The sequence below is a fragment of the Moschus berezovskii genome, chromosome 2, assembly GCF_049115385.1.
Source record: "Moschus berezovskii isolate FMDL1 chromosome 2, NW_MosBer_1.0, whole genome shotgun sequence".
NCBI classification, from domain to species: Eukaryota; Metazoa; Chordata; class Mammalia; order Artiodactyla; family Moschidae; genus Moschus; species Moschus berezovskii.
The window spans coordinates 72,831,155-72,847,512 of NC_142461.1; the positions used below are offsets into that span (position 1 = coordinate 72,831,155).

Here is a 16,358-nt window from a genome sequence, read left to right on the forward strand (position 1 = left end):
ACTCAGCTGGCTTTGTGTGTCCACAATGATCTCGGACACCAATAAAAGAGTCATAAGCAATTATAGTTCAGGTCACTCCAGAAACTCAGCTCCAAGTGGAAGGTTTTGAATTTGTTAGGCTGAGAGAAGTTTGAGGAGCTCATTTTGAGGATCAGCCTCTAGAGCCTAGCTGACCACATTCTTGCTGACAAGTTTATACCGTCCCTTCCAGGGCCTTCCTTGCATTATGCCAAGGACAAAGTCTTAGTTTGGTAATTCTCTAAAACTACCTAATCTTTAGAATTTTTAAAAAGGAAAATAAGCCTCAAGCTCAGTTAACAGGCAACACTGCTGCTGCTACTGCTAAGTAGGATGAATTTAGAATTGTGTCTTTTTTTCTTTGTGCTCATGGGTCCCTCCTATTTATGCAAATATTTCCATTTTAAGCAAGGCCTTCCTACCAGCAGAGTTTTCCTCAACACTTCTGTTTCCTGAGGCAAGTCCACTAGTTCTCATTCCATCCAGTTGGGGGTCTCTGAACTGGGCCCAACTGCCCCTATCATTTTCCTGAGCGACTCACTGACCTACCTACCTGTCCCATGTCCTCGTGGTCTCTCAAAGTCTCAGCCATCTTTCTGACCCCTCACTGCCTCCTCAGCAGTGAGCTCACTACCAACCCTTGGACTGAATATAACTGAGAGTAAGGTCCTCAAGATCCCAAGGGGTTAAGTAAATTTTCAAATGTTACACAGCTTGTAAGTGGCTCAGTCAGGATGTGAATCCACGCTATTGGCCTCCAAAGGCTTTAAGCTTACCCATAATCCTGTGATTTCTCTCACCAGAGTGCCCATAATCCTCTGCTCTACTCCACTGGAATCCTCATAATCCTCTGCTGTACTTCAGTGGAATACCCACAGAATACCCACTCTGCTGTACCTCACCAGAATACCCATAATCCTTTGCTGTTTCTCATCAGAGTACAGGTAGAACATTTATCTTAATTTTAATGTCTTTTAAGGACCAACTCGGGGCTTCTCAGGATCGGTGTGCCAATGCAGGAGACATGGGTTCAGTCTGTGGGTTGGGAAGATTCCCTGGAGTAGGAAACGGCAACCCACTCTTCTTGCTTGGAAAATTCCATGGGCGGAGAAGCCTGGTGGTCTACAGTCCATGGGGTCACAAAGAGTTGGACATGACTGAGCATACACGCCCACCCACATGCGACTAACTCAACTCTTACCTTCCCGAGAAGCTCAATATGCTTCCTAAACATGATCCAGTAGGTTGGTTACTTTGAGGAAAATGCTGGTGATAGATTAATGAAAACAAGACCCAAGTTGGAAGAACCTTTACCATGATGAACAAGAAAGGAAAAATATACAGCTGAGTATAATGCCTTGTAGCACAGTGGTTCTCAACCCAGATCACATTAGAATTGGTCTGTGAAGATTTAAAAAAATCCTCATGCCACACCCTTGATCAATAAAATCAGAATCTCTGGGATGGAACCAGGACACCACAAATTTTTTGAATTCTTCAGATGATTACAAGGCACAACCAAACATGAGAACCACTCGTAGAGAATGTAATTAATGCCACCCTGCAAGACTATAGGACTTGGAATAAAAAGACCAAATGCACTGTGGCCTGACACTGTATGACACTTGTAAGTCAACTACCTCTGTAGAACTCAGTTTCTTCATCTGTAAAGTGTACTTGAAGTTTTTGACCCTCCTATTTTGAAAGGTTAATATGAGGATCAAATGAGATGATTTTGTGAAAGTGTAAGCTGTATATATTAATTATTACTGTGGCAATTTTTACTACTGGTCCTCCAGTGTTGATGTTTAAATGCTCTGGAGAGAAGAGGTAATAAAAATTTATAGAGAAGAAAAAAATCCAATAATAGTTGGATTAGAAAAAATTAGACATAATTACTCAAGAGAAATATAGCCTAATTCATATCTTAAGGATTATATTTACAATTATTTTATAAATGAAATAGAAATGGTTGTTGGAGAACACTTGCAATGGCATCGTTTCCAGATCATCACTTACAATAGAAGCTTACTAATTCAGACTAAGGTATAGACCTTGCTTTAATGAGGAGAAATGAATTTATTCTGTTACTTTATTAATTTAGCATAGACACAAAATTTATCAGGGTGTGTTGGTAAACCTACCAAACAGAACACATTTGAAAAAAACATATATTTTAATCAGTTTACAGAACAACGGAATCATCATGAATTGTTTATAGATATTTGCCTGTTTATTTAAACAGGTAAGGGAAGAATATAATCCACTATAAGACCCCGACTTAATACACTTACTCCAATATTTCCTTTGAACTTCTCAGTTTGATACCTGGTGCATTTCACAGAAAGTATGCAGTAATGACACTAGGGTAGTAGACCAGACCCACAGTATAACAGTATCAGCCTGATATTTGGGTTCTGAGAGTATCATGGCAGGAAGACAAAGAGGTTTCACTCTCCTTTGGATGTATACAGCACTTAGCAAAGGAGACGCCAGTTCAATTCCTGGGTCGGGAAGTTCCCCTGGAGAAGGGATAGGCTACCTACTCCAGTATTCTTGGGCTTCCCTAGTGGCTGAGCCAGTGAAGAGTCTGCCTGCAATGTGGGAGACGTGGGTTCAATCCCTGGGTTGGGAAGATCCCCTGGAGGAGAGAATGGCTACCCACTCCAGTACTCTTGCCTGGAGAATACAGAGGAGCCTGGTGGGTCGCAAGAGTTGGATATGACTGAGCGACTAAGAACAGCACAGCACAGCACAGCACTTAGCAAACCATAGAAATCACGGTTGAAATTTGCAAATTGATTTTGCTGATTTTCTTTTCCCTTCTGTACCCCTATGCTGCTTCCTAACACTTCTCTCCCTTGGCACTTCTCTCCATGGTGTAGCCTCAGCCAAACTTAACAAACAGAGAGGATTATAAGCTCCTAAATTACTCTAGGAAAATTATTTTCCTGTCTCCTTTCCTTTCATCTCTCAAGCTCCAAGTTCCAGTTTTCTGAGATGAGTTGACAGAGCAAAGCCCACAGATTTAACTGGTTCTCACTAACATCTGAAGGACCTTCCCTTAAATATTTATCTTCTTGATTCTTTATTTCTTACATAGAATGATATTTTAAAGGATGAAATTTCAGAGAAACATATCTGCGTGAGAAAATATTGGTAGACAGGGTACAGGGATGACAAAATTGCACAATGGGAGAAGATATCATTAAAAAGGCCAATCAAGTCAGGAAACCTGACCCTGGGTTTAGCTCCCCTGGAATGTCCAGACTCCTTCAATGCAGACTGCAGACCCCTGGCAAGACCATCTTCCTCTCACCCCAAATTCAGTGATTCTTCTTCATTGCCATGCTGTGTTGGCTTGTGCAGGCAAGATCAATAAGGAAAATATAGGAAAGGTTACAGTATAAGAGAGATTTCAGCAATAAAATTTTTTTCTGCTAGCAAGCACTTTCCACTTCTTTCTTTACTATTTTCTAGTTCCAACATTGTCCATTTTTCCCTACACATAATTTTATCTCCATTTATTAAGGCATTGATAAGCCATGCCCTAAAAAACAAGAAAACTTTTGTTTTGTAGCCTCAGGTGAGTTAAGAAAATAGGATCAAAGTTCAAGGATTGGTATCATCATGATTTTGCTCTGCTCAAATTCATCTATTTTCTAAGAGGAAGAAATAACTGATAGGACTGGTTGATGATCTTATGTGCCCAAACTATTAGACAACCCACACACTTACGAAAGGGCAACATCTTTTGATTTCTACCCACCCAACCTCCCAATCTGAGACCCCACTTGGGGTTTCCAAAACGAAGTCTGACCCTCTGCTAAGATGAGCTGAGGAAAGCAGCTCACCTATAGGAAGAGAAGGTGATTTTTCAGGGCACCATCCTATTCACAGGTTGTATCTGTTTTAACAGAGAGTCCGTATTCTGCTTTTACTTGATAAGAGTTCAACTCTGGGTCAAAATATCCAACGGGGAATGTATTTATGTCTGCACATAGAATGTAGGCAGAAATTGAGAATGAGAAAGAAGAGTCAGACCCTATTAAACCAGGAATTTAAAATTCCCAAGGAGAGAAGTAACTACTCAAATTCTGAGTGATATTTGAAACCCCTCTACTTCTTTCAAAGTATTTCATAGACTTTGAAATTACATAGGTGAACCCTCTCCTTAGTCAGTGTGCTAACAAAGATTGTTTTCAAAACTTCTGGAATTCTGGAAAGTATTTCTGTAGGGTGTAAAATCATACATTCATCGTATAGAATACTTTCAAAGAGAAAAGGGATATTTTATGAAGGACAATGACTTTGACTATACTGATGACACTTTTTGCTTTAAGAAATTCTCCCTCCTTTATCTAAACTTAATATATGAATAGAGCATGTTCCTTAAAATAAAAGTAAAAGAGGAAGGAAGAAAACTGCTTCCTCAAGGAACATTTTCAGCCCTTTAAAACTTAACACACAATAAAAATACTCCCTTTATTACCATTACCCACTTCAGCAGCAATTCAAAGTTCACAGCAATTCAGAGAAAAGGCCAAAATTTCTTCAAACAGAATCAAACACACTTGAGACTTCCTGAGATTACAGGCCATACACATAAATAAAAGCACTCAATAAAAATATTTCCCATTCCACTGTGTGTGAGAATTTTATAAATACCTGTAAAGACTTAACTAGTCTCTCAACAGACACTCAGTAGAATTTCAGATCATTTCCCCTCCCTGGGGAGGAAATGGAATCAAAATCATTTCCCCTGGTGGGAGAATGTACTCACTGAATGTACTCACTGGTGACCTATGGATTTGCATTTGTTTACCACATTTTGTTTAGGAAGAAAAAAAAGAAACACTTCTGAATAACCAGTATGAATTACAGTCAATCTCTCTGTAGAGATCTAAAGAGTTCAGATCTCTTAGCTAATTAACTGTCAGGGCACTTACTGAAGTAAGTGCTGTGAATGAATCAGTAGAACAGATGCAGTACAAGTGCACAGAACACTCTGAACTTCATCTCCATTTTCTCCTTTGCAAAGTGAGGAAATAGGGGTGATAGTTAGGATGGGTTTTGAGGTATCTCACTGGTCTCCAACACATCTGTGGACCAGAGAAATCAAAATGACATAAATAACCAAAAAAAGACAGACTGTTCTAAGTCTGAAGATATAAGAAGTTGCCTGCATAGATGAATCTAAGGCTTCCTAAGGTGATCGGTTTACTTAGCCAGCAAACAGAGACTGGAACTTTGCTGCTCCTGAGAACCACAAACAGAAGTTTTGTTTTGCATTTACGTATGTTCACAAAAACAAAATGAGATTATGTAAGAAGCTTGGAAATCCACACTTTAAATATAGTAGGAATATTGTTGCTTTGAAAAGCTTTCTTAGAAAGGAATCTTTTGTGATTATTTAGTTTTTCAGCCCTAACTTTTCTTTCTAGTGCACTCAAACTTTTATATTTGCCTAGGATATTTAAGCAATTATAGGGAAAGAAGGTGAAGTTTAAAGCAAACAAAACAAAAGTCCTATCCCTGATAAGAAAAAGCATTTACAGACATTTCTCCAAAGAAGAGACCCAGATGGCTAAAAGACACATGAAAAGATGCTCAATGTCACTAATTATTAGAGAAATGCAAAGTAAAATTACAGTGAGATATCACCTCACACTGGTCAGAACAGTTCAATTCAGTCGCTCAGTCGTATCTGACTCTTTGCGACCCCATGAATCACAGCACGCCAGGCCTCCCTGTCCATCACCAACTCCCGGAGTTCACTCAAACTCATGTCCATCGAGTCGGTGATGCCATCCAGCCATCTCATTCTCTGTCGTCCCCTTCTCCTCCTGCCCCCAACCCTTCCCAGCATCAGACTCTTCTCCAGTGAGTCAGCTCGTCGCATGAGGTGGCCAAAGTATTGGAGTTTCAGCTTTAGCATCAGTCCTTCCAATGAACACCCAGGATTGATCTCCTTCGTTCTGGTCAGAACAGACATCATCAAAAAGATCTATAAACCGCAAACTCTGGAGAGGGTGTGGAGAAAGGAACCCTCCTACACTGTTGGTGGGAATGCAAACTGGTGAAGCAGTAAACGTGAAACGGAGAGCAGCATGGAGGTTCCTTAAACAAGCAGACAGTAGAGTCACCCTATGATCCATTAATCCCACGCCTGGACATACGCCTGGAGAAAACCATCATCTGAAAAGATTCATACACCTCAATGTTCATAGAAGGACTATTCACAATAGCCAAGACGCGAAAGCAACCTAAATGTCCATCAAAGATGAATGGATAAAGAAGATATGGTATGGATACACAACAGCTTATTACTCAGCCATGAAAAGAAAACCATTTGCAGCAACAAGGACGGACCTAGCCTAGGGTTGCAATACTAAGTGAAGTACTTCAGACAAAGAAAGACAAATATTACTTATATGTGAAGTCTAAAAAAAAATGGTACAAATGAACTTATATATATGTTAACTTATATATATGGGCTTCCCTGGTGGCTCAGAGGTTAAAGCATCTGCCTCCAATGCGGGAGACCCGGGTTCGATCCCTGGGTCGGGAAGATCCCCTGGAGAAGGAAACAGTAACCCACTCCAGAATTCTTGCCTGGAGAATCCCGTGGATGGAGAAGCCTGGTAGGCCACAGTCCACGGTGTTGCATAGAGTCGGACACGACTAAGCGACGGAACGGAACGGAACTTATATATAAAACAGAAATAGACCCAAAGACATAGAAAAAAAAAAGGTTACCAAAAAGAGGAGGGGAGAGATAAATTAGGAGTGTGGGATTAACACATATACATTACTATATATAAAATAGACAATCAACAATAACTTACAGAGAACTATAAAGCCTTTGACTGTGTGGAGCACAATAAACTGTGGAACATTCTGAAAGAGATGGGAATCCCAGACCACCTGACCTGCCTCTTGAGAAACTTTTATGCAGGTCAGGAAGCAACAGTTAGAACTGGACATGGAATAACAGACTGGTTCCAAATAGGAAAAGGAGTACATCAAGGTTGTATACTGTCACCCTGCTTATTTAACTTATATACAGAGTACATCATGAGGAACGCTGGGCTGGAGGAAGCACAAGCTGGAATCAAGATTGCCGGGAGAAATATCAATAACCTCAGATAGGCAGATGACACCACCCTTATGGCAGAAAGTGAAGAGGAACTCAAAGGCCTCTTGATGAAAGTAAAAGAGGAGAGTGAAAAGTTTGGCTTAAAGCTCAACATTCAGAAAACGAAGATCATGGCATCTGGTCCCATCACTTCATGGGAAACAGATGGGGAAACAGTGGAAACAGTGTCAGACTTCATGTTTTTGGACTCCAAAATCACTGCGGATGCTGACTGCAGCCATGAAATTAAAAGACGCTTACTCCTTGGAAGGAAAGTTATGACCAACCTAGACAGCATATTGAAAAGCAGAGACATTACTTTGGCCACCTCATGCGATGAGTTGACTCACTGGAAAAAAGTCTGATGCTAGGAGGGATTGGGGGTGGGAGGAGAAGGGGACGACAGAGAATGAGATGGCTAGATGGCATCACTGACTCGATGGACATGAGTTTGAGTGAACTCCGGGAGCTGGTGATGGACAGGGAGGCCTGGCGTGCTGTGATTCATGGGGTCGTAAAGAGTCAGACATGACTGACAGACTGAACTGAACTGAACTGAATACTCATTATTTTGTAATAATCTATAAGGAAAAAGAATCTGTGTGTATATACACACACATCCACACACATACACACATAAACACTACTCGCTTTGCTGTACACCTGAAACTAACACAACACTGTAAATCAACTACACTTCAATTAAAAAATTCTAAATTATGAACTAATGTTAACATCTCTGCTAGGCAGGACTTGGGCTTCAATGAGAATGACCTCAGCCTGTCTCACATGCTTTCTGTGTACATAAAAGAATTTGGATATGTATTTGATGTTTGACAGATTTTAGAATGACTAGAAAGATTTCCTTTCCCCAAGCATCAGCTGCTTAATCACATCTAATACTACTTTTTAAGGAAAAATTCATTTTGATTTTCAGTTAGATCATTGAGAATGGAAATAACTGGGTTATCAGACAGTAATGCTTTAAACACAAGCTAAGGGATCAATAACTGAGCTCAGACCGTCACTGGAAGAGATGGAACTGGGCTCAGATGCCACACAGCCCAGGGCTCTCCACAAAGATGTGCAGAGTAAAGGGGTGAAGAAAACTGACTGTGGACACCATTACAACACCGCTGTGCTCTGCTGGGACAATGGCACCTCCTGACAAGGCTCCCGCACTCCATCTATGTGGCGACCTACTCTGCCTGCCAAGAGGGTGCCAGGTCACTCAAGGGACATAACCCTGGTGATACGTAACTTTGGGCAGACGGTCTAACTGCTCTATGCCTCAGTTTCCTCTTTTGTGAAATGGAGACATTTCAAATGGTTCCTGTGAAAATTCACTGAGCTCACACTTGTGAAATGACTGGACTGTGACCAGTACATAGCTGCTCAGCACGAGTTAGAAGCAGGGGCCATGGTGCTGTATGTGATGTGCTTCGTGCTGCACTTTGTATAGACCATGTCTCACAGGATTGCACAGAAGCATCAAACTCTCAGAGTTCTAAGAGCAAGAAAAAACACACAAAATCATTTTTCTGTGCTGAGGGTGGTTGCCCTGAGTCTAGCACATGTTTTACTTAATCTGCTTTATATATATATATATAAGCCATTATTTACAATTAAGAAACTGCTCATAAAAACTTGAACTTTCACCTTCTTTTGAAACATCTGTCCATATTGTGTACATTCTGAGTCATCTGAATCTGCTGCAGCGGGACTGTGACTGCTGCCTTTAGACCAAACAGACTCTTCGGTCAGTTTTCCACCATGTCCATCACCACTGCCCTTTGACAATAAACCAGGTATATGATGTTATTGTGGACTTTAAAACCGAGGCTTTTTTGCCTTTAATAACAAACAAACACCAAGGCTTTTTTGCCTTTAATAACAAACAAACACCATACCTTTCTGTACCTATTTCCTTACCATAAGTGGGAAAATAGCCTGCAACTCCTCAGAGGACACACAATTGTTCTTATACCTAGCCCATTTTAAACATTTGTATTATTTGGCCATTGTAGGATTTGGGTTTGTGATTATTAACCTAGTTCCAAACCTCTTCATTCACACACACACACACACACACACACATCTGAGTTCAAAAGTCTTATTAGTGGCAGAAGCTGTACCCACATGCAAGTCTCTTTCCACCCCTCATTTCTGTTTGCACTTACCTGTCCAATTTTTTCTTTCTAAATAAATGAGCTAACGTGGGGTCAATTCATGTTCCATAGAGAGAAGCAGAGACAAGAAGAAATCTATCAGCTACAACAAAGCAACACAAAAGGTAGCTACAGACACAAGAGGACTCTAATGGGTAATGTATCATCAGGATTAAAATTCTCTGTATCTTAGGTTGTCTAGGTTGAAATATTTTGACAGACAAAGCTGAAGGAGTAATGTCCTCTCAACGAACTGCTACGTTTCGTTTGTGCTTAATTGCCCTTGCTCATATTGAATCATGAATGTTTTATCTAATACACTTCCTAACTAGTCAACGAAATGAAATGGTTACAGAGGTTTCAGGAATACACTCTATGACACAGAAGAAACCCCCAAACGCCTAGGAAAAAATGAGTTGGAGAAAGAAACAGAGCAAGAGAGAAACAGAAGGTGTTTCTCCTATTCAGCCTTCTTTACATAAAATCCTTTGAAGTCTTTTATTTTCCTGTAATGAAAGGAATCTGTCCTAGGTGCTAGGTATGTCACTTTCCCTCCGTATATTGATAATATTTCTCTCACTCATGGGCTTGTCTCTCCCACAAAAGAAATGTCAGGTGCAAATATTATAGGGCTTATTAATTGATTTCACTTTCCTTTCACTGATTTTTTGTATTTTGAGACAAGGATTTTATGAGCAGGGAAGTCTGTGTCTGCTCTCTCCTGCACCATCTGATTATCTCACTGGTAACCTCTCAGTTTCATTCTATGTATCTCACTTAAGCCTGAGATTTCTTTCTAGTTCTACCACTTAGTATTTACCAAGAGTTCAATCAGGCTTCCTCAAGACTCATCCTTAAACATGAGCAGGATAATATACACTTCAGAGCCTGCTAAAATGAACAAATGAGACCCATTTTGTGTGAGCACTCTGACTACTGTAAAAGCACCAAACGCATGTGTCCTAATAGTCACAGTTGTATTAAAATACCAGAGATATAAGATGCTCTGTGAAAGGCAGACTGTGGCACGCATGACTCTTGAGTCCATGACATCAGAGGCTAAAGGGAAAGGGAAATCGATTATTGAAAAGAAGTCCTAGGCAGGAGCAGAGTCTCCAGGGAGAACAGAGCAGTAGGTGTGGTGGCATCTTCCTTTGTGTTCCCAGAACTCATGCGGGCTGCTCTCTGGGCTCCTATCACAGTGTGGCACATATTCAATCATCTGCCTTTCCTCCCCAGTTTCCAGCATCCTGTAAGCTGAGTTTTCCAAGAGAAGGCATCTTTCTATCTCCAGTACTTAGCTTGGTGTCAGCTAGGTACCTCCAGCCTGCTAGATTAATGTGCTATTTAGTGTAGTAGACAGAATAATGTTCCCTCACTTAAATGTCCACATTCTATCAAGCCTCAAAATCTGTGAATGGGCTTCCTTTACCTTCTATGGCAAAAGAGACTTTGCAGATGTGATTAGATTAAATATCCGGAGATGGAGAATTATCCTGGATTATGTGGATGGGCCAGAAAAAGGAGACACGACAAAGGAACCAGCGTTTACAGTGATGTACTCTGAAGATGGAGGAAAAGGCCAAAAGCCAAAGAATGCTAGAACCTGGAAAAAACAAGGAAATAATTCTGTCCTGAAACTTCCAGAAAGAATGTAGCTCTGCTGCTATTGTGACTTTAGACTCTGACCTTTAGAATATAAAACAATAAACTTGTGCAGTTTTAAGCCATTAAATTTGCTACAGCAGCAACAGGAAACAATATACATAGTTGCAAAAGTAAATAACTAATTTATATGAATGAAGGAGCAAGTAAATTAATGAAAGGAGAGAGCTCTAGGTGGACAGTGGAAAGGCCTAGGTTCAAGTCCCATTTAGCAGAGTAACTCGGGCTCCATGATTTCATCCCTCCAGAATTTATCTGCATAAGACGTTAAAGTCAAGGAGTCAGACCAACTAGGGCTCAAATCCCTTCTAAGCTACTTACAGCTGCATTCTGGGGCAAGAGTTCACCTCTGGGAGCCTATGTCCCCGTCTGTAAGGTGGGGATAGTGACAGTGCTTCCTGCACGGTTGTTGTGAGGACTAAGCTACAACCCAGTCCACAGTCAATGGGACCCTGAACTAGGTATATTTTAAACTGTGGTCACATAAAAATGCTATTTATGTCACTTGATGCCCAAAACTTGAAATTACGCAAAGTCTCCAAATTAAAAAAAAAGTCAGGAAGTGCACAGTGACAAAGCTGGTGAAACCACTGATAGCCACAGGCAGGTGTGTCTTCAGTTCAGTTCAGTCGCCCAGTGTCCGACTCTTTGCGACCCCATTAATCGCAGCACGCCAGGCCTCCCTGTCCATCACCAACTCCTGGAGTTCACTCAAACTCATGTCCATCGAGTCGGTGATGCCATCCAGCCATCTCATTCTCTGTCGTCCCCTTCTCCTCCTGCCCCCAACCCTTCCCAGCATCAGAGTCTTTTCCAGTGAGTCAACTCGTCACATGAGGTGGCCAAAGTATTGGAGTTTCAGCTTTAGCATCAGTCCTTCCAATGAACACCCAGGATTGATCTCCTTTAGGATGGACTGGTTGGATCTCCTTGCAGTTCAAGGGACTCTCAAGAGTCTTCTCCAGCACCACAGGTCAAAAGCATCAATTCTGCGGCTCTCAGCTTTCTTCACAGTCCAACTCTCACATCCATACATGACCACAGGAAAAACCATAGCCTTAGCTGCTGAACAAAAACAACTACTGACTTTCCAGCAGGTCTAGGTGAAACTATACAAGCTCTAAATGATACAAGTAACCAACTCTGAGAAGTCTTCAGGAGCATGCCCCTTGAACGAACTAAGACCACCTTTCAATGCGTGCCAGCAATTAGCAGGGGACTGGAACCTAGAAAGCTATTACGCTACTGCTACTATATTAATCAAAGATAACAGCCTAAAGACAAACACCTCCACAATGGAAAATAAAACCCACCTCAGCCTTCCTGTGGACCTCAGTTCTGCATGGGTCTCTGGTTCATGTCAGAGAAATCTTACTGTTGGAAAATCTGAGTCAGGTGTCCCAATAACCCTTCATATTATGAAACAATAAATTTCCCACCTCTTACCCCAAAGAATATGTCCTCAGATAGTGTTTACTATGCAGTCCACTGGTTTCATCATATACAACTTGCACAGCTGGTTTTACTACTATTCCCATATTTAGAACATTGTGATGACTGAGGTGACACGGACCTCCCTGGGACTCAGTGCCACCCTTCTCTCTGTTCTCATGTCCTGAATTCCCATAGGACAAAGTTGTGCCTAATTCACAATAAAAACTCAATAAATAACAGTTCAATCTATATATGACCTTTATGGTTCATGTAACCCAAATTTCTCTCCTATTTTCCTGATAGTGAAACCTAAGGCCAATGAGAGCAATAGCTGAAAAATCCCTTCCATGGAGCATGAATTCATGTTAGTAACTGTCTCCTCCCTAGAAAGAAGAGTTGACTTTCCAAATCTAACAGACTGGACTATTAAGAGAAAAGTTTTTTTGTTGTTGTTGTTGTTTTTGGAGTTTGGAGTAAAGAAATGTTTATTGTAGGCCAATGCAAGGAGATGGGTACTCAGTCCTATCTAACACTTTCACCCCAGGGACTGTGGCCCACCAGGCTCCTCTGTCCATGATGATTCTCCAGGTAAAAATACTGGAGTGGGTTGCCATGCCCTCCTTCGGGGGATCTTCCCAACCTACGGACTGAACCCAGTTCTCCCTCATTGCAGGCGGATTCTTTACCAGCTAGCTACCTGCCTTAAAAATCCCAAATTCCCACAAAACTTTCAACAAAGCCCTTTTCCAGGAAAGGTGAGGGAGGGGCATGGTTAGTTGTTGCAAACTTCTTGGTATTAGAACCTTTGTTCTGGGGTCAGGTCATGGGCAGGTAATGATGCTCCTGTAAACCTCCACCAAATAAAATTATACCCTGTTCTGAAAAGAACAGGCTAAGGCACAATTCTCACCCTCCAAAGTCCAGGTCCTGGTTGAGAGGAGGTGGGTCTCAGCTGGCAGTTCCCTAGGCCCACACACCCAGACGCTGCCCAAATGTTGTTGCTAAGGGAGCCAGGCATTCAGGATCCAACTGGTCCTCAGGCTCCTCAGATGGCATAAGCCAGGTACCAAAGACCTAGACCCAGGCAGACTCCCACTGCTATTAGGTCACAGAGGTGGGGGTGGGGGAGAGATTCACCACCAACTCAAGGGCTGGACAGCCTTGGCCAGAGCTCTGGGGCCCTGCAGGACACAAGCCCCAGCCTGTTCCCTGCGCCTCGCTTCCTCCCCAGCTCACCTGCCGGCCTGAGGCCTCTTACCTCACTCTCCTCCTAAGGACAACCCCTCCATCGACTACTGGCTGAAGGAGCCCAGGTATTCTCCTTAAAATTGAGAAGCATCAACAAGAAGAGGGGAATTGTAACAGAGCTGGACAGTGCACAGCCCTTAGCAGGCAGCCACTGGCAACAGTTACCAGTTACCCCCAGACGACTAATGCCGGAAGGTTACAGGGAGGTTAGAGGGCCTGCTTAGTCATTGGTCAGCGCCACAGTGGGCCCTTCCTCCAAGTAGCAACTCTCAAAGAGGAAATAGCTTTTAAAACACATTTTTAGAAGTCGCTGTTTTTCTAAGAAGCTTCTGGTTTCATAAAATGAATTCTGATGATAAATGTCTATTTATCTGATAATAAAAGTCACAGTATCATATAAAGTTAAGAAATCTAGGTAGAGTTAGCCTTAAGAAGTCTATGTGTGTGTTTAGTCTCTGAATAATATCTGACTCTTTGTAACCCAATGGACTGTAGCCCACCGGCCCTCTATAATAATAAGATTTGGCTAATAAGTGGTAAAGAGATAAGCAAAGAATGATTAAGAGAAAATAGGAACCTGTATGAAACAGAGCCACAGTGAGGACATGGGAAAAAGCACAGAAGGGATGCGGAGTCACTCAGTTCTAATTGAAGCCAGGTGTTACCGTGGGGGCAGAGGTGTTACCAGGGGACAGAGTGCATATGATTCTTTATGGTTAAACAGAACCATTTAATGCAGAGTCAATCTGCCAAAGAAGATATTACTACTTAGGAAAGATTCAGACCTAGAAGCACTTAAAACCTTATCCTAATTGCAGGAGACCACATACTAGGAAAAGCTGGGCATGACTTCCCCACGTGAAGACGACCTCAAGAAGAACCTAAATCTTTTCCTTAGAAATAGATTTTAGTGGTTTTTCTACTGTCTTTATGGCGCTAACTTTAATCTCCTCTGAGTTAACTAACACCTCGCATTGTTTTCACTGGAGATGGAGAACAGCTGTCTCTGGTGTCAAATTGTAGCCATGTAGATGTCTCAAGAGTCAATGATTTAGGACGCAGACTTAGGGGCTTCCCTGGTAGCTCAGCTGTAAAAAAACAGCCTGTAAGTGGCAAAGAAATGGTAGGTTTGATCCCTGAGTCGGAAAGATGCCCTGGAGAAGGAAACAGCAAACCCACTCCAGTATTCTTGCCTGGAAAATACCACACACAGAGGGCCGGTGGGCTACAGTCCATTGGGTTACAAAAAGTCAGATATTATTCAGAGACTAAACACACACATAGACTTCTTAAGGCTAACTCTACCTAGATTTCTTAACTTTATATGATACTGTGACTTTTATTATCAGATTCCTCTCAATATTGTCATCATAAGTTGGGTTGCAGAGCCCAGAAACTGTGAATTCAGGGAAGCTAGTGTGAAATGACCTTTACCAGCTGGGTTCCTTTCTTTGCCTCTCCAAACCCATCTGCTTTCTTATCTAGCCAAAACCTGGGCTGCCCAGTGATCACCTTAAACTGATCCATTCCCTTGACTTTTTTAGCATTTAAAAGCTCTCTATGCATAGTTGTGCAATGGATATTGAGTGTTTATTTGTGATTTTAAGGACTTTCCAATAAAAGTCTTCCATTGATCTAGATAGAGCGCCTGGGCCTCTTTCTGCTGTCAGTCTTTCATCTATGTGCCCAACTTGGGTCCTGCTCAGCTTAGATGCCCAGCTTCCTATCCTGGTCACCTTGCTAGTGTTTTTTGCTTTATTTAAAAGATTTGTTTATTTTTGGCTATGCGGGTCTTCATTGCTGTGCTCTGGCTTTCTCTAAGTGTGGAGAGCAGGGCCTACTCTCTAGTTGCAGTGCAAGGGCTTCTCACTGAGGCGGTTTCTCTTGTAGAGCACGGGCTTTAGGCACTCAAGTTTCAGTAGTTGTGGCACATGGGCTCCGTAGCTGTAGCTCGTAGGCTCTAGAGCTCTAGGTTCAATAGATGGGGTGCAGGAATACGGTTGCCATGCAGCATTTTCCAGAAGCAGGGATCAAATCCATGTCCCCTACATTGGCAGGTGCCTTCTTAACCAATGGACCACCAGGAAAGCCCCTCACTTTGCTAGTGCTAAAGCACTGGGGGATAAGGGTTATCAAAAGGTGACAACTTGTTAATCTATTGAGCACCAGCTCTCTTTGGATCTCTATAGACTTCATGTGGCCTGAGGTGCAAGGCCCCACACATAAGCGGAGCAGACAGGCATAACCTCAAGCAGATCTTCAGCATCCTGGGGTCCTCTTCCTCTCCAGGAGCCTGTCGTGCACACTCACACCACTGCCCCTTTACGTAGGCTTCCTCTGCCTGGAATGTTCTTTCTCTTGTTTCTCTATTCCTCAGGCGCACCTTATATGTGAGAGCACTGAGAAGTATTCCTTACCTCCATGAACGGGAAGATTTACTCCCTCCCCTTTGTTCCCAGATACCTCTTTTACAGCCCTGGTTAGAATTCTGCAATACTTCTTTAGTTCTCTCTGCATCACTATAAACTTATTTTTTACACTCTCATACAACTAAATCTATGATTCTTTTTCACAAAGTACAAGAAATGAATGAATGAAGTAAACGTGTATAGGATTCCTCAAACAGAGGTAACTGGGGTGGCTCTCAGCCCTGGGATCAGACCATCCTTTCTTATTTATTTCCAGGT

The 16,358-nt window shown here is 42.0% G+C and overlaps 1 protein-coding gene across 7 annotated transcripts in view; it reads right to left on the bottom strand.

Moving 5' to 3' along the window:
- NCKAP5 (NCK associated protein 5) overlaps positions 1-16,358 on the bottom strand; it is a 1,221,671-nt gene that overhangs the window by 356,995 nt on the left and 848,318 nt on the right. The gene's annotated exons all lie outside the window — the stretch shown is intronic.